Here is a 23,125-nt window from a genome sequence, read left to right on the forward strand (position 1 = left end):
TCAATAAATGTACATCATTTGTTATAGTGGTCTATGTTCTATGAGTAGTTCCAGGGATACCTTGAGGATGAAGGAAATGAAGGGAAAAGAAGGAAGAGAACATTTATATACCTGCTCTCGTAGAGTTATCTGATAGTGGGAATTCATAAAATTATTTACTAATTCTTGGGACTTCCCCAGTGATTCAGTGGTTAAGACTTCATCTTCCAATGCAGGTGGCATAGGTTCAATACCTGGTCAGGGAACTAAGGTCCCACATGTTACACTGCTCAACCAAAAATTTGTAAATTATTTACTAACTTTTAAATGAGCATTACAAAATGTTCAGGTTTCACAGTTATTTGGGGCATTTTAACAAATAACTTGCTTAATCTTGCAGATAGAATCTGTGTTTTTCAAGAACCATTTTTTCGTGTTCTTGGTTTTGCAAGTTGACTGTATTTTAGGATCCCTTGCATGTAGGTGTGGCCATTTGACTCTGTTATAAGCAGTAGATTATGAAGTGTCCCTCTATCATGCCTGGTGTGTAAAATCTTCTTTGCCCCCTTCCCCTCTTTCTGTCTCTTCCCTCTTCTGTATGATAGATGTAGACTGTGAAAATCTCTAGAGGATGCAGACACAAGATGAGAGGTGTACAAGTCTTTAAATGATCATATAGTACAGCTCCTCTGACAGTCTTAACTCTCCCCCAGAACTCAAAGAACAGCAAGACGTGTATCTTTATGTTATTAAGTCACTGAAATATTGAAGTCTGTTTGTTAGATCAACAATTCTAGACCACAGGGTCTGTGTTATTAAGATTTAAGTATATTGTATCAGAAGAGAGTGTGAATTTAGATAATTAGAGACGAAGGAGACATTATTCTTTAGAAAGCAATAGGGTTAAGGACAGAATACAAGACTAAGAAATGGCCTGTAGACAGGAAGAGTGTTCATGTCATCCAACTGTTCTGAAACGTAAAAACTTAAATCAATAATAATTTCACTCTATATTCTTATAACTTAAGATTTTGAAGGTCTGGAATTTAGGGTCAGTTTAAAAGTGCAATTCTTCTGCACCATATGCCACCGAGAGATTGTTGGTAGATGGGTGGGTCCAGACCTTCCAAGATCACTTCCTTCATGTCGTGTGCATTGTTGGAAATCTATCCAGAAGGCTAGATTTAGCTGGGATTATGGATCAAGGGCCAGTATGTGATTTCTTTCTAGTGTCAGGGTAAACTAACTTCTTACAGTGCCCCACGCCTCCCCTGAAAGAGTGTTGTAAGAGACTTGGTTGAAATCTGCAAGGCTTCATGTGATCTAGCCTCAGAAGCTCTAGCTCAAATTTAAGGGCATAAAAATTAGATTTAAACACTCACTGAAATGTGTGGCAAATAATTTTCCATCGCCTTTAATCTAAAGCAGATTGACTTTTTAAAATAATCTTGAAGGAACTAATCGATAAAAATATGTTTGCTTTTTGAATCTCTGGGGAAAAAGTATTAATTTCTGTTGATTCTGTAAGGTAAGACTGTGAGACACTATTTTTCAGAATTTGGGGGGAAGACATTGGTTACACATACTTGTTCAAGTCCTCTTATAAACACCAAGATGGACTTGGATGTGCAAAAGATTTATTCGAGGAAAAACCAATGAAGGGGGAAAGGACAGAAGTAGTAGCAGTAAGCAAGGACAGTTTTTAGACCAAATGCAGGTCTGACAACTAAATATTGAAGGAGACAAGAAAGAAGGATGATTGAATAGGAGGAGTTGCAGACTGCAGCACAATTCTGAGAAATTCTCAATCAGTCTTGATGGCAAGTCCCAGGGCAAGGAGTGCATATTTGAAAACTCCTTTGTCAGACAGAAACAGTGCTCTCTTTTCTCTGCCATGCAAAATCATTGTCTAGGAGCAGCCCAGGGAGAAATATATCCTGTATGTGAATGCTGTGATGGATTCAAAATTTTGGCAGCTGGGGTCAGTAAACCAACACATTGCTCCCAGTGCATTTCTCTTGAAGGGAGATCTGAGCAATACACATCCATGACTGCTACATTAGGCATGAGAATAGTTGAAAGTGTGAAAAATTGTTGTTGTGGAGAATGAGAGGTGGCTCAATAAACATAATCATGGATTCTATGATTGCCAAAGCTAGGTTTCATGTTCTTTGTTTTTGAACATAATACTTTCTGGGAATTTCAGTAAAGGTTCAACATTAAACTCTTAATCCTTATTTTTCTCCATCCTTTAGAGTTTTGTCTTTTCTAAATTATTACACCACCCATACTACTGAACTGATACAGAAATTTGAATGATTTTAAAGCATACATTCAGATTATTTTTAAAAAGTACTTTCTAGTTTTATGGGCCAATCAAATTTATTCTACTAAAAATATTCATGCACATGTCCCTTGAACCAAATGGCCACCAGGTGAGGATATACCTAGGAATGAAATTTTCCAGTCAGAAAATGCATATGGTCAGATTTGTAAGAGCAAGGAAAATATTTTCTAAAATACCATTCTATTTCCCAATCCCAGTGGCACAGTTTAAAACTTCCTATTGTTCTACTTGTTTGCTAATACTTACATTGTTACTTCTTTTGGGAGTTCTTGGGAATGTAGTATATAGTGGAATTTAATTATGTTTTTATATGCATTTTCCTGATTGCTATGAAGAAAAATAATTTTAATAGGATTTTATTGAAAACTTAGGTATTTAATTATATTTTTATATGCATTTTCCTGATTGCTATGAAGAAAAATAATTTTAATAGGATTTTATTGAAAACTTAGGTATCTCCCATTGTACAGCACTCGAAAGGTTATCATTTTATCTGTCTCTATCTTAAAGAATTATAGGAATTCTTTATGTATTCTGGATGTGAGATCTCTGTGAGTTTTATATATTTCAAGTATCTTCTATGGTTTGTAACTTGCATTTTCATATTTTTGATGATAACTTTTAATAAATTAATCATAATAATTATATATTTAACATTATGAATAATAATAAAATTGATGATAAATGATGGTATATGCATAAAAGAGAATGTCATACAGCAAAAAAATGAGTAATTGGTGGCTACTTACAAAAATGTATGGTTTTAGAAACATGCCGTATATAAAAGAAATAACCTATAAAAATAATATATCCTTTATGATTGGATTTATGACAAGTCCCAAATTAAGCAAAGCTAATCTATGCTGTCAGAAGTTGAGTTTGTGATTGGACAGACGTATGAAAGAGGCTTCCAGGGTTCTGAAAATTTTCTCGTATTTGATGTCCCTTGCATTTTAATTATCGTGTGCTTTGTTTGTTGTGCAAGTGTGCTGTCTGTACTTATGTTTAAGGCACAGAATGTACACTATGCTTCATCTTTAAGAAAAGGTTAAAAATAGGAAATGTTAATTTCACCAAGAAAATATGACAATTACCAAGAAAAGAAAAGGCATTCTTAATGCATGAGGATTTCAAAGGAGTCTCAATGAAGAAAGTTACCAAAAAAAAGACAACACATTCAGAGAATTACTACATCGATCTCCAATGTTATTACCTGTGATGTTGCTGTACAACTGTTTTATTTCCAATAGAATTTTTTCAGTTACATGTTAAAAAGTGAGATTCAAATTTATCTGAACAGCAAAGAAACTATTGTTTTATAAAAGAAGTCCAGGTTGGGGAGCTCCAGGACATGTTGAACCCATGTGCTATGGACTGCATGTTTCTGTTTCCCTAAAATTAAAGTCTTTCCCTAAAATTCATATGTTGAAACCCTAATCCCTAATGTAATGGTATTTAGGGACAGACATTTGGAGGTGATTAGGACAGGAGATTGGAGCACTCTTGATGGGGGTAGTGTCCTTATAGGAAGAGACATGAGAGAGCTTGTTTCCACCCCTTCTCTCTTTCTTTACCTTGGGAAGATACAACAGGAACACAGCTGTTTGCAAGTCAGGAAGAAGGCCCTCACCAGTTTTGTCGCCTTTAGAACTCTGAGAAATAAATGTTTGTTATCAACTAGTCCATGGTATTCTGCTGTGCATGCTGTTGTTTCAGTCGTGATCAACTATTTGCAACGCTATGGACTGTAATTCCCCAGGCTCCTCTTGTCCATGGGATTCTCCAGGCAAGAATACTGCAGTGGGTTGCCATGCCCTCCTCCAGGGATCTTCCCCACCCAAAAATTGAACCAAAAATTGATTCTTTACCCACTGAGCCAACTGTGAAGCCTAGTATTCCGTTGCTGCTGCTGCTGCTAAGTCGCTTCAGTCGTGTCCGACTCTGTGCGACCCCAGAGACGGCAGCCCACCAGGCTCCGCCGTCCCTGAAATTCTCCAGGCAAGAACACTGGAGTGGGTTGCCACTTTCTTCTCCAATGCTTGAAAGTGAAAAGTGAAAGTGAAGTCGCTCAGTCATTTCCGGCTCTTCGCCACCCCATGGACTGCAGCCTGCAAGGCTCCTGCGTCCATGGGATTTTCCAGGCAAGAGGACTGGAGTGGGGTGCCATTGCCTTCTCTGAGTATCCTGTTAGAGCAGCTCAATCTGACTGAGACATCATGGCTCAATAATGGCTTCAGGGACCCAGATTTTCACAATCATTTTGCTTTGGTAGCTTGTGTTATATTATCCTAGTCTGGTTCATCTTTGTCCAAACATCTCATTTTGTCCCTGTAAGCCAAGGTTATAAAAGGCACTCTCCCATAATGAATAGGAGAAAGGACACGTTTCCCAGAAGCCCTCCAGAACTTTCCCTTTGTTCTCATTAGCCAAAATTGTAACCTTTAGTAGCATTTAAACCAATCACTGATAAAGGGTATAGAACCATAATGATTGACTTCAGTCAATCAAAACCTATTCTTGGACTTGAAGTAGGTGTGTCTACTGTGCATTGTAAGGTCAAAGGAGGCAAGAAACTGGGTTTCATTTAGAAAAAGACAGAAGTTTAAAAAAGAAAAGAAAGAGAAAAAATAGGTGGGTGAAAAGTAGAAGGAAGGAAGTGAAAAGGAGGGGGAAGGTAAGGTCATAGATACAGTACATTATATGTATTATAAATTTCACATATTGTAAACTCCAAGAAGACATAGACATTTTTAAAAAGAGAAAAATAGGGTAAATGCACCAAGTGTATTTCTTACATTTGCTAAATTGGGGCAATAAATGTCATTATCAGACATATTGTATGTAGATCATATCAAGGTATACTATGATATTGTAAAATATCTTCCAGAGATCTTCATCATGTTTTTTTAGTTTGCATCTGTTTTATATGTACTATGTTTTATTCTCCCTTTGAAATATGACTCTATTTCTTAGCTATGTTTTATTTATAAAATTTAAAGTTCACTTGGAATATATTAAGCCACTATCTTGTTTTCTTTAAAATATTGGCTCTATTATCAATCATTACACAGATTTATGGCTGTTTTACTTTTTCAAAGGAAATATATTCTCATTTTTCACAGGGTGACAGGCAAATATTTTAAAGTTTCCATTATTTAATGTCAGAAAATAAAATTACAGTATACTTTGTTATAAAACATATAATATCAATGTCACTCAAATGTATCATAATTTTAATATACATCTTATAGTAGTTTTCTTGGTTTATATAAATTTAACTCTTTGAAAATAGAAGCCAAAGGGATCAGTCTTGAAGATTTTTAAGCATCGATAATGTATAACCATGTAATGAAGCAATGCTAAATGATGTAATAAATAGCAAAAGGAATGTAGTAAATTTAGAAAAAAACATCAAACATTAATAGTAAAAAATTGATGACTAAGAATTCTAAGTTATATATTAGTATTTTTTTCAACAGAATTACTATGCTTGTTTTTCTAATTGATATCTAGAATATATGAAACACAGGGAATACAAAAATTAAAAGGAAATTAGTTCTATTCTTAGGGAGCCTTATCTAACAGAAGAGGCAGATGATCCCACTGCAGTACCACAAAACACAGACATTATTTAAGGGGAGCAAAGGGAACACAAAGAGGAGGCATTTAATTCTATTTTGAAGCTTAGGAAAAAGGTTTGACAGAGTTCATGGCCATTGGGCTCCATGTTATGAGATAAGATTTTGTAGGCATATATAATAAAGAGTGTAAATATCTTAAAGATGTAAAAGTTTATGTTTTCCTATTGTAACTACTTTTTTCATTATTTAAAATAACCTGTACTACATTGCAAAAGTACCTGAAATTCCTTCTAGTTAATACACATACACACGTGTATTTTGATATCAAAAGTTAAAAGTTTTTAAAGATTACTTCCAAATTTTCCTAACATTTGCCAAAGATCCATAATTTGATCATTTATGTAAAATATGTAAACTTTTTTATGACTTAAAAAAGTCAGACAGTAAAAGCCATATACTTTTATACAATAATATAAAAAGTAAATTAAACTAGTATTACTCATAGATGAGATTACAAAGCAACTTAGTTTTGACTTCCATGTATCTTTAAAGCACATTGAGTAGAATTATTTTCCCAGTGCCTTTCATGAAAATTCAGGTGGTGTCAGGATTTTTGCAATCACATATCATGTTTTTACATTATAAACAAAGACATCATCTCATTTCACAAATTAATTGTCTGGCACCATTATGTAATGAAAGCTGTGAAATTGATTTTAGGTATATCTGCCTTCTGCAGATAGGGACTGCAGGAAGGAATTATTTGGTCAAAGGTCTCCTCTTAAACTTCTGGCTTCTTCTTTGTTTACTTGTTTTTCCTCTCTAGCTTGTTAACTCTAGATTCTGAGAAAGGAGAGGGAAGGGGGAAATTAAAGAGGGACCAGGAAAATTATTACCTGCACTGATCTTTAATTGCTACCCTGAGCTTTATTTTTAATTTACTTGCTTTTTTAAAGGCATTCTGAAGCTCTGACATTCTCATATTTATTTTACAGCAGACTATCTTACTAAAATATTTTACACATCTATCAATGTAAACAAAAATTCTCTTGGTCATTCCAAATTGGCGATAACATTCAGTTCAATTAAGGTTAGTTGCTCAGTCATATCCAACTCTTTACAACCCCATGGACTGCAGCTCGACAGGCTGCCCTGTCCATGACCAACTCCTGGAGCCTACTCAAACTCATGTCCATCCAGTCTGTGATGCCATCCAACCATCTCATCCTCTGTCATCCTCTTCTCCTTCTACCTTCAGTCTCTGGCAGGATCAGGGTCTTTTCAAATAGTCAGTACTTCATGTTAGGTAGCCAAAATGCTGTAGCTTCAGCTTCAGCATCAGTCCTTCCAATGAATATTCAGGACTGATTTCGTGTAGGATGGACTGGTTGGGTCTCCTTGCAGTCCAAGGGACTCTCAAAAGCATCAATTCTTTGGCACTCAGCTTTCTTTATAGTTCAACTCTTACATCCATACCTGACTACTGGAAAAACCAAAGCTTTTACTAGATGGACCTTTGTTGGCAAAGTACTGTCTCTGCTTTTTAATATGTTATCTATGTTGGTCACAGCTTTTTTTTCCAAGGAGCAAGGGTCTTTTAATTTTCTGGCTGGTGTCACCATCTGCAGTGATTTTGGAGCCCTAAAAAAGAAAGTCTGTCCATGTTTCCATTGTTTCCCCATCTATTTTCTATAAAATGATGCGACCAGATACCATGATCTTAGTTTTCTGAATGTTAAGTTTTAAGCCAGCTTTTTCACTCTGCTCTTTTCACTTTCATCAAGAAGCTCTTTAGTTCTTCTTGGCTTTCTGCCATAAGAGTGGTGTCATCTGCATATCTGTGGTTATTGATACTTCTCCTGGCATTCTTATTTCCAGTTTATGCTTCACCCAGCCCAGCATATTGCATGATATACTCTGCATACAAGTTGAATAAGCAGGGTGACAATGTACAGCTTCAATATGCTCCTTTCCAATTTGGAACCAGTCTGTTTTTCCATGTCCAGTTTTAACTGTTACTCCTTGACCTGCATTCATATTTCTCAGGAGGCAGGTTAGGTGGTCAAGTATGCCGATCTCTTTAAGAATTTTCCACAATTTGTTGTGATCCACATAGTCAAAGTCTTTGGTGTAGCCAATAAAGCAGAAGGAAATGTTTTTCTGGAACTTTCTTGCTTTTTTGATGATCCAACAGATGCTGACAATTTGATCTCTGGTTCCTCTGCCTTTTCTAAATCCAGCTTGAACATCTGGAAGTTCACAGTTCATGTACTTTTGAAGCCTGGCTTAGAGAATTTTGAGCATTTCTTTGCTAGGGTGTGAGATGAGTGCAATTGTGTGATAGTTTGGACAGTAATTGGCATTGCCTTTCTTTGAGATTGAAATGAAAACTGACCTTTTCCAGTCCTGTGGCCTCTGCTGAGTTTTCGAAATTTGCTGACATTTGAGTGCAGCACTTTCACAGCATCATATTTCAGGATTTGAAATAGCTCAACTGAATTCCATCACTTCTACTAGCTTTGTTCCTAGTGATGCTCCCTAAGGCCCACTTGACTTTGCATTACAAGATGTCTGGCTCTAGGTGAGTGATCACACCATGGTGGTTATCTGGGTCATGAAGACTTTTTTGTATAGTTCTGTTATTGTTGCCACCTCTTCTTAATATCTTCTGCTTCTGCTAGGTTCATACCATTTCTGTCCTTTATTGTGCCCATCTTTGCATGAAGTATTCCCTTGATATCTCTAGTTTTCTTGAAGAGATCTCTAGTCTTTCCCATTGTATTGTTTTCCTCTATTTCTTTGCATTGATCACTGAGTAAGGCTTTCTTATCTCTCCTTGCTATTCTTTGGAATTCTGCTTTCAAATGGGAATATCTTTCCCTTTAACCTTAACCTTTAGCTTCTATTCTTTTCATGGTTATACAAGGCCTCCTAAGACAACCATTTTGCCTTTTTGCATTTCTTTTTCTTGGAGATGGTCTTGATCACTACCTCCTGTGTATCTCACCAACCTCCTCCCATAGTTCTTCAGGCACTCTGTCTGTCAAATCTAATCCCTTGAATCTAGTTTTCACTTCCACCTTATAATCATAAGGGATTTGATTTAGGTCATACCTCAATGGTCTACTGGTTTTCCCTACTTTCTTCAATTTTACTCTGTAATTTGCAATAAGAAGTTCATGATCTGAGCCACAGTCAGCTCCTGGTCTTGTTTTTGCTGACTGTATAGAGCTTCTCCAACTTTGGTTGCAAAGAATATAATAAATCTGATTTTGGTATTCACCATCTGGTGATGTCGATGTGTAGAGTCTCCTCTTGTATTGTTGGAAGAGTGTATTTGCTATGACCAATGCATTATCTTTGTAAAACTCTATTAGCCTTTTCCCTGATTCATTTTGCACTCAAAGGCCAAATTTGCCCATTACTCCAGGTATCTCTTCACTTCCTACTTTTGCATTCCAGTCCCCTATAATGAAAAGCACTTTTGTTTTCTGGAGGCGGGGGGGGGGGGGGATGTTAGTTCTAGATGGTCTTGTAGGTCTTCATAGAACCATTCAACTTCAGCTTCTTCAGCATTATTGATCAGGACATAGACTTGGATTACTGTGATACTGACTGGTTTGCCTTGGAAACAAGCATAGTTCATTCTGTCATTTTTGAGATTGCATCCGAGTACTGCATTTTGGATTCTTTTGTTGACTATGATGGCTACTCCGTCTCTTCTAAGGGTTCTTGCCCACAGTAGTAGATATAATGGTCATCTGAGTTAATTCACCCATTCCAGTCCCTTTTACTTATAAATATAATATAAATTAGCTGATTTCTAAAATGTTGATTTTACTGTTGCCATCTTTTATTTGACCACTTCCAATCTGAGTTGATTCATGGACCTAACATTCCAAGTTCTTATGTGATACTGTTCTTTACAGCATCAGATATTACTTCCATCACCAGGCACATCCACAACTGGGTGTTGTTTTTGCCTTGGCTCCATCTCTTCATTCTTTCTGTAGTTATTTCTCCACTCTTCTCCAGTAGCATATTGGGCACCCACGGACCAGGGGAGATCATCTTTCAGTGTCCTCATTTTGCTTTTTCATACTCTTCATGGGGTTCTCAAGGCAAGAATACTTAAGTGCTTTTCCATCCCCTTCTCCAGTGGACCACATTTTGTCAGAACTATAACATCAGTATAAATATATCCGTTAAGTCTCTTCCATCCTATTTACACCTCTTTTTTTTTTTTTTTAATGTGTTACATAAGACCAGCAGGCAAACATTAAATATTACAGATATTTAACACCCATGTTTTGTTCTTCACATTCTTATAAAAGCTTTCAGTGTTTTTTTTATTTGGTATAATGGTTGGTATTATTTGGTATAAAGTGTTCTATAGATTTTAGAATATATTTTTCATTTCTTCTCAGATTATATAAAAATATAAACATAATAGATATACAATTTTTGAAATATTATATTATGATTTGTCTTCTCTTATTAGTATGAGAGCTTATCAGGAAAAATGGAATTAAGAAAGAAAAGGAGGGAGTCAAATGTGGTCCCATAAAACTGGAGGGGCAGTAAAGCTTGTCTCTCTGTATGCACAGATGGGGAGTGGGTATAGAAGGAAGATAACAGTAGGACAGTGATTAACATACCAGGTTTTGGTTTCTTGTATCCACCCCTTCAAACTGATCATTGAGAAAGTGTTGTCTTCAGAACTCCTGAACACCAAGAGATAAGGGGAGCAAGGATAATTTGGGAGATTGGGACTGACATATGCACACTGCTACATATAAAATTGATAACTAATGAGGACCTGCTTTATAGTGCAGGAAACTCTACTCAGTACTCTGTAATAATCTAAAAGGGAAAAAAGAATCTAAAAATGAATGAATATATGTATATATGTGTATATATATATATATATATATATATATATATATATATGTAACTGGCTCACTTTGCTGTACACCTAAAATAATGCAGCATTGTAAATCAACTATACTCCAATAGAAATTAAAACAAAACAAAACAAAAACTCCTGTAAAAATGTTGAAGAATATTGTAGAATCCAACAGCAAACACTGCCCCTAGTGTGAGGGGATTCATTTCTATCCCTAATGAAAAAATGTGCAAGCTCTGAAAGAGTCTGTGGACACCCCAAGAACTAATCAGAGAGAAGAGGATGCAGAAAGCAAGTGAAAAAAGCCAAAACATTCACTCAGATACTGTATCCCAATATAACTCAAAATTCCCAGTGGAAGCTATGAATATCACACTTGAGAACTGCCAACCCAGATAACAGTCCAGATGGGAACTGTAGTAGATAGTGAATTTGTAAGACACCATCTGGATACAAGCACAGATCTTCTCTGCTTTCATAAAGAGAGAGTGGACATCCTCATATCCCAGATGATCTTTGAAGAGAAGAAAGAAGTGGTATTCTGAAAACATTTAATTCAGGAGAGAGAGTCTCTAAAAAGTCTTTCAAATCCAGTAACCAGTAGGAATCTAAACCTTGGATATTACATATATTGACTGTCTTTAAAAAATAAAAAGGGTCATAAATTTGAAAAGACCAAATTATTAATTATTTGAAAGTGTAAATTTTCAGCTAGGTAAAAACTGCCCTTTATACATCTGAATATAGTTTGAATAAAACTGTGATGAAGATGATAAGAATAATTCCTGCTTATTTATTTATCAGAAAATATGTTTAGTTTTATAATATGTATTTTCTATATCTTTTGAGAATATTAATTTTCAGTTTTTATCTGTTAATGGAAAATGATGATTCCCCAATTTTTTGACTCGTGAATCCTTTGTAATTTTAAAAGTTATTGAGCATTTCATAGACTTGTTTATATGGGTTATTTCTACTAATATTTACCACATTCCAAATTTAAACTAAGAAAAATTTTAAGTATTTATTAATTCACTTACAATAGTATTAATACATCCATTATATGTTAATATATTTTTAAATAACTGTATTTTGAGATGGCTATATATATATACATATATATGTATATATATGTATATATATGTATATATATGTATATATATATATATATATATAAAAGATGCTGAGCATCACTAATATCAGGGGAATACAAATCAAAACCACAATGAAATATCTCACATCTCTCAGGATGGTTATTTTCAAGACAACAAGAAACAACTGCTGGTTAGGATTTGGAGCAAAGGGAACCCTGTAGGTGGGAATGCAAATTTGTACATCCACTATGGAAAACAGTATGAAAATTCCTCAAACATTTAAAAATAGAACTACTACACAATCCAGCAACTCCACTCCTGAGTATTTATTTATCTGAATAAAATGAAAACTCCAATTCCTAAAGATACACACACGTGTATGTTCATTGTAGCTGTATTTACAATACCCAAGATGCAGGAACAACCTATGTACCCATCAATAGATAAATGGATAAATATTAAGTGGTATATATTTATGGAGTGCCACTCAGCCATAAAACACAGTGCAATCTTGATGTTTGCAACAATGTGTTGTTGGACCTAAAAATTATTGTGCTACTTAAAGTAAGTTGGATAGAAAAAGACAATTAGCATACGTATGAAATCAAAAAGAAAAAATAAGAACAAACATAAAGAAACAGAAACAGATTCACAGATACAGAGAATAAACAGACGGTTGCCTGAAGGGAGGAGAACTGGGAGGAGAAAAATAGGTGTGGGAAGTTAAGAGGTGCAAGCTTCCAGTTACAAAATAAATGTCACAGGTATAAAATGTTCAGTGTGAGGAATATGGTCAATCATTATGTAATATCCCTGTATGCTGATAGATGCTAACTAGACTATCACAGTGATCATTTTGAAATGTATAGAAATATCAAATCACTATGTGTGTAACTGAAACTAACATGGTGTTGTAGGTCAGTTAAACTTCAAAAACAAACAAACAAACTCATGAGAAAAGAAATAAGATTTGTGCTTATCAGAGGCAGTGAATGGTTTGCCTTGGAAACTAACAGAGATCATCCTGTCATTTTTGAGACTGCATCCAAGTACTGCATTTCAGACTCTTTTGTTGACCATGATGACTACTCAATTTCTTCTAAGGGATTCCTGCCCACAGTAGTAGATATAATGGTCATTTGAGTTAAATTCACCCATTCCAGTCCATTTTAGTTTGTTAATTCCTAGAATGTCGACATTCACTCTTGCCATCTCCTGTTTGACCACTTCCAATTTGTCTTGATTCATGGACCTAACATTCCAGGTTCCTATGCAGTATTGCTCTTTACAGCATCGGACCTTGCTTCTATCACCAGTCCCATCCACAACTGGGTATTGTTTTTGCTTTGGCTCCATCCCTTCATTCTTTCTGGAGTTATTTCTCCACTGATCTCCAGTAGCATATTGGGCACCTGCCAGCCTGGGGAGTTCCTCTTTCAGTATCCTATCATTTTGCCTTTTCATACTGTTCATGGGGTTCTCAAGGCAAGAATACCAAAGTGGTTTGTGATTCCCTTCTACAGTGGACCACATTCTGTCAGACCTCTCCACCATGACCCATACAACTTGGGTGGGCCCACATGGCACGGCTTAGTTTCACTGAGTTCAGAATGATCTCTGTTCATTTCCAAGGAAAACCATTTAATATCCCAGTAATCCAAGCCTATGCCCCTACCAATAATGCTGAAGAAGCTGAAGTTGAATGGTTCTATGAAGACCTACAAGACCTTTTAGAACTAACACCCAAAAAGGATGTCCTTTTCATTATAGGGGATTGGAATGCAAAAGTAGGAAGTCAAGAAACACTTGGAGTAACAGGCAAATTTGGCCTTGGAGTACGGAATGAAGCAGGGCAAAGGCTAATAGAGTTTTGCCAAGAGAACGCACTGGTCATAGCAAACACCCTCTTCCAACAACACAAGAGAAGACTCTACACATGGACATCACCAGATGTTCGACACCGAAATCAGATTGATTATAATCCCCAAAGATGGAGAAGTTCTATATAGTCAACAAAAACAAGACCAGGAGCTGACTGTGGCTCAGATCATGAAACCCTTATTGTCAAATTCAGACTTAAATTGAAGAAAGTAGGGGGAAAACCACTAGACCATTCAGGTATGACCTAAATCAAATCCCTTATGATGATACAGTGGAAATGAGAAATAGATTTAAGGGACTAGAGCTGATAGAAAGAGTGCCTGATGAACTATGGATGGAGGTTCATGACATTGTATAGGAGACAAGGATTAAGATGATACCCATGGAAAAGAAATGCAAAAACGCACAATGGCTGCCTGAGGATGCATTACAAATAGCTGTGAAAAGAAGAGAAGCAAAAAGCAAAGGAGAAAAGGAAAGATATACCCATCTGAATGCAGAGTTCCAAAGAATAGCAAGGAGAGATATGAAAGCCTTCCTCAGAGATCAATGCAAAGAAATAGAAGAAAACAACAGAATGGGAAATACTAGAGAGCTTTTCAAGAAAATTAGAGATACCAAGGGAACATTTCATGCAAAGATGAGTTTGATAAAGGGCAGAAATGGTATGTAACAGAAGCAGGAGACATTAAGAAGAAGTGGCAAGAATACACAGAAGAACTGTATATAAAAGATCTTCATGACCCAGATAATCACGATGGTGTAATCACTCACCTAGAGCCAGACATCCTGGAATGTGAAGTCAAGTGGAACTTAGAAAGCATCACTACAAACAAAGCTAGTGGAAGTGATGGAATTCCAGTTGAGCTATTTCAAATCCTGAAAGATGATACTGTTATCAAAGTGCTGCACTCAATATGCCAGCACATTTGGAAAACTCAGCAGTGGTCACAGGACTGGAAAAGGTCAGTTTTCATTCCAGTCCCAAAGAAAGGCAATCCCAAAGAATGCTCAAACTACCACACAATTGCACTCATCTCACACACTAGTAAAGTACTGTCAAAATTCTCCAAGCCAGGCTTCAGCAATATGTGAACTGTGAACTTCCAGATGTTCAAGCTGGATTTAGAATAAGGCAGAGGAACCAGAGATCAAACTGCCAACATCCACTGGATCATCAAACAAGCAAGAGAGTTCCAGAAAAACATCTACTTCTGCTTTATTGACTATGCCAAAGCCTTTGACTGTGTGGATCACAATAAACTGTGGAAAATTCTGATGGGAATACCAGAACACCTGACCTGCCTCTTGAGAAACCTGTATGCAGGTCAGGAAGCAACAGTTAGAACTGGACATGATACAATAGACTCGTTCCAAATAGGAAAAGGAGTATGTCAAGGCTGTATATTGTCACCCTGCTTATTTAACTTATATGCAGAGTACATCATGAGAAACGCTGGGCTGGAAGAAGCACACGCTGGAATCAAGATTGCCGGGAGAAACATCAATAACCTCAGATATGCCTCAGATGACACCACCCTTATGGCAGAAAGTGAAGAGGAACTAAAAAGCCTCTTGATGAAAGTGAAAGAGGAGAGTGAAAAAGTTGGCTTAAAGCTCAACATTCAGAAAACTAAGATCATGGCATCTGGTCCCATCACTTCATGGCAAATAGACGGGGAAACAGTGGAAACCATGTCAGACTTTATTTTTTTGAGCTCCAAAATCACTGCAGATGGTGATTGCAGCCATGAAATTAAAAGACACTTACTCCTTGGAAGGGAAGTTATGACCAACCTGGATAGCATTATAAAAAGCAGAGACATTACTTGGCCAACAAAGGTCTGTCTAGTCAAGGCTGTGGTTTTTCCAGTAGTCATGTATGGATGTGAGAGTTGGACTGTGAAGAAAGCTGAGTACCGAAGAATTGATGCTTTTGAACTGTGGTGTTGGAGAAGACTCTTGAGAGTCCCTTGGACTGCAAGGAGATCCAACCAGTCCATCCTAAAGAGATCAGTCCTGGGTGTTCATTGTAAGGACTGATGCTGAAGGTGAAATTCCAATACTTTGGCCACTTCATGCGAAGTGTTGATTCATTGGAAAAGACCCTGATGCTGGGAGGGATTGGGGACAGGAGAAGAAGGGGACGACAAAGGATGAGATTGCTGGATGGCATCACTGACTCGATGGACTCAAACTCGATGGAGTTTGAGTAAACTCCGGGAGTTGGTGATGGACAGGGAGGCCTGGAGTGCTGCGATTCATGGGTTCACAAAGAGTCGGACACGACTGAGCGACCAAACTGAACTGAGGGGAACTTACCAGAGACAGGGGGAAGGAGGATTGGAGGAAAGTGGTCAAAATGTACAAACTTCCAGTTATAAGGTAAATAAGTACTAAGTATGTAATATATAACATGATACATATAATGCTGTATGTTATATTGGAAGTTGTTTAGAAAGTAAATCCTAAGAGTTCTCATCACAAGGAAAAAAATTTTTTTTCTCTTTCTTTAATTTTGCATCTATATGAGATGGTGGATATCCACTAAATTTATCATGATAAACTTGTCATGTGCATGCATACTAAATCACGTCAGTTGTGTCTGACTCTTTGCGACCCCATGGGCTGTAGCCCACTAGGCTCCTCTGTCCATGGGATTTTCCAGGCAAGAGTACTGGAGTGGGTTGCCATTTCCTTCTCCAGGGGATCTTCCCGACCCAGGGATTGAACCCAGGTCTCCCTCATTGTAGGCAGATGCTTTACCATCTGAGCTACCAGAGAAGCCTCTTTACCACTAGTGCCACCAAATCATTATGCTGTATACATTAAACTTTTATTCTATATATAGCTCAACAAACTGGAAGGAAAAAAGTAAAAATTAAAACAATTAAAAATAAATAACTGTATTTTAGAAAACAAAAAAAAAAATTGTGAGGGAATGACACTCATTCACGTTGCTGCAAATGTTAATATCTGGCTGTATTTTTATATTTGCTCTTGAATTCACTTATCACACTTTATGTTGTTTTTTATGTTGTTTAGTTGTTATGTCCGACTTTTGCAACCCCATGGGCTGTAGCCCACTAGGCTCTTCTGTCCATGGAATTTCCCAGGCAAGAATATTAGACTGGGTTGCCATTTATTTCTCCAGGGGATCTTCCAGACCCAGAGATCAAATCTGAATTCTTCTGTATTGGCAGGTGGATTCTTTACTACTGAACCACCAGCGAAGCCCACACTTTCTGTATTTCATTTACTTTTTATGTGTATTTACCTTTTATATTTCATATAACCTCTGAAAACTCCACTCCACACTCGTAAAAAAAAAAAAAAAAAAAAAAGGCAGTGAAACAAAAAAGTACAAAGTCTTGGTATTATTATGAAAATAGTTGTGATATCCCTGAGCCATTGAAGTGGTCTCAAACTATGTTATATGGATAGGGTTTATGGCTTTACTGTAGAGATTAGTTAAATATCAAAAGCAAGACTCTTGGTATCCACCCCATTTTCCAGACCAAACTCTTGTCTCTGTACTCCTGTTATTGACAGGTGATACACTATCTAAGTGGCATCTCCTAGTCACTGCTCTCTAGGACTCCACTGCAGCCCAGGCTGGTGCCTTTCTGAGTTATTCGCACCATGAGACTCAGATGATTCTGCATATCCCACCACCTGTGTAGCAATGGCTGCTTTTCTCTAATCCCACTATAATCTGAGCTATTGTTACATGAGAGGAACAATTTGGAAACCCAAACAACCCATTATTTACTAATAAATACATATCTGGAATTCAAATTTTTGAAATTGTTAGATTGACCATTGACTGTTTTATTATGCTGCATAGACATAAACAGAAATAAAACCATGAGTTTTATTTTCAAAAATGGCTCAGTTTTTCTAAGACTATGGGCCTTTTTTTCTGTTAAAGTGTTGTGTGTTTAACTATACTGAGTTTGGGGGTAAATTTGTGAAATAAGTGCTCCCTAAAGCGAATATGGCTCCTGTGATAGGAAAAATCACTGTTTCACATGCTAAAGTCTGCAATGGCAGCAGGAAATTGTTTGTTTTTATTTTAAATTTAGATTTAAATTATTTATCTAATTTATCTAAAATTATCTAAGTTTATCTAAATCTAATTTATCTAAATTATTTATCTAATTTATCTAAAATTAAATTAGACAATTTAATTTTATTTTTAATTTAGATTTTATTTTATTTTTGATCCTAAGGGAAGCTTTGCTCTGTATTAGCTTATGTGTCTGAAGTTGAAGATGTCTAAGAATACCAAAAAAGGAAGTTTCCTTTAGATAAAACTTGGTGAATGCCATCATATGAAATTAATTTAGCTAAGCCTTGAATAAGTGTGTTAGTGTTAGTCGCTCAGTCATGCCCAACTCTTTGCAACCTCATGGACTGCAGCCCACCAGGCTCCTCGGTCCATGAGATTTTTCCAGGCAAGAATACTGGAGTGGGTCACCATTTCCTTCTCCAGGGAATCTTCCCAACTCAGTGATCAAACCCGGGTCCTCTGCACTGCAGGCAGATTCTTTACCAGCTGAGCTACAAGGGAAGCCCCACTTAGACATAGTGACTCTTCTTTTTAAAAAATATTGTTTAGTTAGTTATTTGACTCCATTCATGGAATTCTCTTAGCAAGAATACTGGAGTGGGATGCCATTTCCTTCTCTAGGGGATCTTCCCGACTCAGGAATGGAAACTGTGTTTCTTACATCTTCTGCTTTAGTAGGTGGATTCTTTACCACTAGTACCAACTGGGAATCCCTTAAGTCATAAAAATTGCTATAATTTTCATTCAGAAACCAACCCCTCCCCCCCGAAAAAAATGAAAAGAAAAGAAACCAATCCCTTACATTCTACTCCCTGCATTGACGATTTATGAACTTTCAACATTTACGGTCAATTTCTTAAAACTCAGAAACAAAAATAATTTAGCACAGGCTAAATTTGAGAAATTTATGCACAGTCTTTATCTCAAGCAAAGAGAAGTCACAGTATTGGAAAGAAATTAAGTTAGTTCTAAAGTAGGAAATTAAATTTTTTTATCTCATGTTCTTCAGGAAAATGATGAGGTCTTTAACTCCTCTCTTTAAGAAAGAAAAGTGAGCAAATCCACAAAATGTTTCATAAATTTTTACTGAATTCATGACATCTATCTTTAAACTTTGAAAGATTTTATGGATCTCAGATAGTTTAAGAAAATTTACAAATGAAAACCCATGAATTTTAATTAAATGGAAATAAGTAGCTGTACTAATTTGATAAATGTTTCAGTCTTTTACAGTTAATGATTGTTATCTATTCTTGTAGCCAAAGCTGAAAATACCAAAAACTATTACTCAGACAACTCTCATGCATGCTGTTTTTGAATTAAAGTTTTGACAGGTTCACAATGAGGCTTTCTGACTCATGTCTTCTCAATGCCAAAGCTCAAAGACAAATTCACTTTGTCAAAAAACAGCCAAATCATATCACTAAGATTAAAAAAAATAAACTTTGGGTGAATTTATCGAATCTTATGAGGCATCAGCTGAGCCATTACTGCAGTGCTGATAAAAGTTTGACTGATTACGAGTTTTGTGATTTTTTTTCTTCAAGAGAAGCTATTCATAAGAGATATAATGAAAGCCATATATGTACTTTTCAATATTCTAATAGTCACATTAAAAATAAAAGGAAGCTCATGATAGTAATTTAATATTATAATTTAAATTAGCAGTACAATTCATTCTTCATCAACACAGGTTTGATTTTTTTTTTTTTTTATAAAGTTTGGACTTTTTTGGTCATCTATAACTTTTATAAAACAATAAATGAAACATTCTAGATGGTCTATTTTTAGTTTGAAAAATTATTCAATTACTTAAGTTTATATTTTTCAACATTTTATAAATGATACAAAAAATATACTTACCCCTGAGAACATATTAGACACCTCAGCTTTAAGCTGAACATAATGGACCATCTGGAGTCGGAAATGACAGCCCACTCCAGAGCGCTTGCCTGGGAAATCCCATCGATAGAGGAGCCTGGTGGGCTACAGTCCATGGGGATGCAAAAGAGTTGGACATGACTTAATGACTGAACAACAAAAACAACCAGACCATCAATGGTTTTTGATTCCAAGAGAAATAATTAGTAGCATTGTATTCAATGCATTGGCATAATACAATTAAGTGCATTGTATGGTATTAACTCAAGGGTCAGAAGATTAATGTGCTATGTCCTTGAGGATTTTGTGAGAGTGTTCACCAGTTCAGTTCAGTTCAGTTCAATTCAGTCGCCCAGTCGTGTCCAACTCTTTGCGACCCCATGAATTGCAGCACGCCAGGTCTCCCTGTCCATCACCAACTCCCGGAGTTTACTCAAACTCATGCCTATCGAGTCAGTGATGCCATCCAGCCATGTCATACTTTGTCATCCCCTTCTCCTCCTGCCAACAATCCCTCCCAGCATCAGGGTCTTTTCCAATGCGTGAACTCTTTGAATGAGGTGGCCAAATTATTGGAGTTTCAGCTTCAGCATCAGTCCTTCCAGTGAACACCCAGGACTGATCTCCTTTAGGATGGACTAGTTGGATCCCCTTGCAGTCCAAGGGACTCTCAAGAGTCTTCTCCAACACCACAGTTCAAAAGCATCAATTCTTCGGCACTCAACTTTCTTCACCGTCCAACTCTCACATCCATACATGACCACTGGAAAAATCATAGCCTTGACTAGATGGACCTTTGTTGGAAAAGTAATGTCTCTGCTTTTTATAATGCTGTCTAGGTTGGTCATAACTTTCCTTCCAAGAAGTAAGCGTCTTTAAATTTCATGGCTGCAATCACCATCTGCAGTGATTTTGGAGCCCAAAGAAATAAAGTCTGACATGGTTTCCACTGTTTCCCCGTCTATTTGCCATGAAGTGATGGGACCAGAAGACATGATCTTAGTTTTCTGAATGTTGAGTTTTAAGCCAACTTTTTCACTCTCCTCTTTCACTTTCATCAAGAGGCTTTTTAGTTCCTCTTCACTTTCTGCCATAAGGGTGGTGTCATCTGAGGCATATCTGAGGTTATTGATGTTTCTCCCGGCAATCTTGTTTCCCGCTTGTGCTTCTTCCAGCCCAGCGTTTCTCATGATGTACTCTGCATATAAGTTAAATAAGCAGGGAGACAATATACAGCCTTGACGTACTCCTTTTCCTATTTGGAACCAGTCTGTTGTTACATGTCCGGTTCTAACTGTTGCTTCCTGACCTGCATACAGGTTTCTCAAGAGGCAGGTCAGGTGTTCTGGTATTCCCATCAGAATTTTCCACAGTTTATTGTGATCCACACAGTCAAAGGCTTTGGCATAGTCAATAAAGCAGAAGTAGATGTTTTTCTGGAACTCTCTTGCTTGTTTGATGATCCAGTGGATGTTGGCAGTTTGATCTCTGGTTCCTCTGCCTTATTCTAAATCCAGCTTGAACATCTGGAAGTTCATAGTTCACATATTGCTGAAGCCTGGCTTGGAGAATTTTGAGCATTACTTTACTAGTGTGTGAGATGCGTGCAATTGTGTGGTAGTTTGAGCATTCTTTGGGATTGCCTTTCTTTGGGACTGGAATGAAAACTGACCTTTTCCAGTCCTGTGACCACTGCTGAGTTTTCCAAGTGTGCTGGCATATTGAGTGCAGCACTTTGGTAACAGCATCATCTTTCAGGATTTGAAATAGCTCAACTGGAATTCCATCACCTCCACTAGCTTTGTTTGTAGTGATGCTTTCTAAGTCCCACTTGACTTCACATTCCAGGATGTCTGGCTCTAGGTGAGTGATTACACCATCGTGATTATCTGGGTCGTGAAGATCTTTTATATACAGTTCTTCTGTGTATTCTTGTCACTTCTTCTTAATATCTTCTGCTTCTGTTAGGTCCATACCATTTCTGTCCTTTATCGAACCCATCTTTGCATGAAATGTTCCCTTGGTATCTCTATTTTTCTTGAAGAGCTCTCTAGTATTTCCCATTCTGTTGTTTTCTTCTATTTCTTTGCATTGATCTCTGAGGAAGGCTTTCATATCTCCCCTTGCTATTCTTTGGAACTCTGCATTCAAATGGGAATATCTTTCCTTTTCTCCTTTAATTTCACTTCTCTTCTTTATCAGCTATTTGTAAGCCCTCCTCAAACAACCATTTTGCCTTTTGGGGTTTCTTTTCCATGGGGATGGTCTTGATCCCTGTCTCCTGTACAATGTCATGAACCTCCATCCATAGTTCATCAGGAGCTCTGACTGTCAGATCTGGTCCCTTAAAACTATTTTTCACTTCTACTGTATATTCATAAGGGGTTTGATTTAGGTCATACCTGAAAGGTCTGGTGGTTTTCCCTGCTTTTTTCAATTTAAGTCTGAATTTGTCAATAAGTTCATGATCTGAGTCACAGTGAGCTCTAGGTCTTGTTTTTTCTGACTGTTTAGAGCTTCTCCATCTTTGGCTGCAAAGAATATAATCAATCTGATTTCGTTTTGACCATCTGGTGATGTCCATGTGTAGAGTTTTCTCTTGTGTTGTTGGAAGAGGGTGTTTGCTATGACCAGTGCGTTCTCTTGGCAAAACTCTATTAGCCTTTGCCATGCTTCATTCCGTACTCCAAGGCCAAATTTGTCTGTTCCTCCAGGTGTTTCTTGACTTCCTACTTTTGCATTCCAGTCCCCTATAATGAAAACAAAATCTTTTTCAGGTGTTAGTTCTAAAAGGTCTTGTAGGTCTTCATAGAACCGTTCGACTTCAGCTTCTTCGCCATTACTGGCTGGGCATAGGCTTGGATTACCAGGATATTGAATGGTTTTCCTTGGAAATGAACAGAGATCATTCTGTCATTTTTAAGATTGCATTCAAGTACCACATTTTGGACTCTTGTTAACTATGATGGCTACTCCATTTCTTCTAAGGGATTCCTGCCTACAGTAGTAGATATAATGGTCATCTGAGTTACTTTCACCCATTCCAGTCCATTTTAGTTCGCTGATTCCTAGAATGTCAACAATCACCCTTGCCATCTCCTGTTTGACCACTTCCAATTTGCCTTGATTCATGGACCTAACATTCCAGGTTCCTATGCAATATTGCTCTTTACACCATTGGATCTTGCTTCTATCACCAGTCATAACCACAACTGGGTATTGTTTTTGCTTTCTCTCCATCCTTTCATTCTTTCTGGAGTTATTTCTCCACTGATCTCCAGTATTATATTGGGCACCTACCAACCTGGGGAGTTCCTCTTTCAGTATCTTATCATTTTGCCTTCTCATACTGTTCGTGGGGTTCTCAAGGCAAGAATTCTGAAG

Source organism: Cervus canadensis, chromosome 8, assembly GCF_019320065.1.
Source record: "Cervus canadensis isolate Bull #8, Minnesota chromosome 8, ASM1932006v1, whole genome shotgun sequence".
Taxonomy (NCBI): Eukaryota; Metazoa; Chordata; class Mammalia; order Artiodactyla; family Cervidae; genus Cervus; species Cervus canadensis.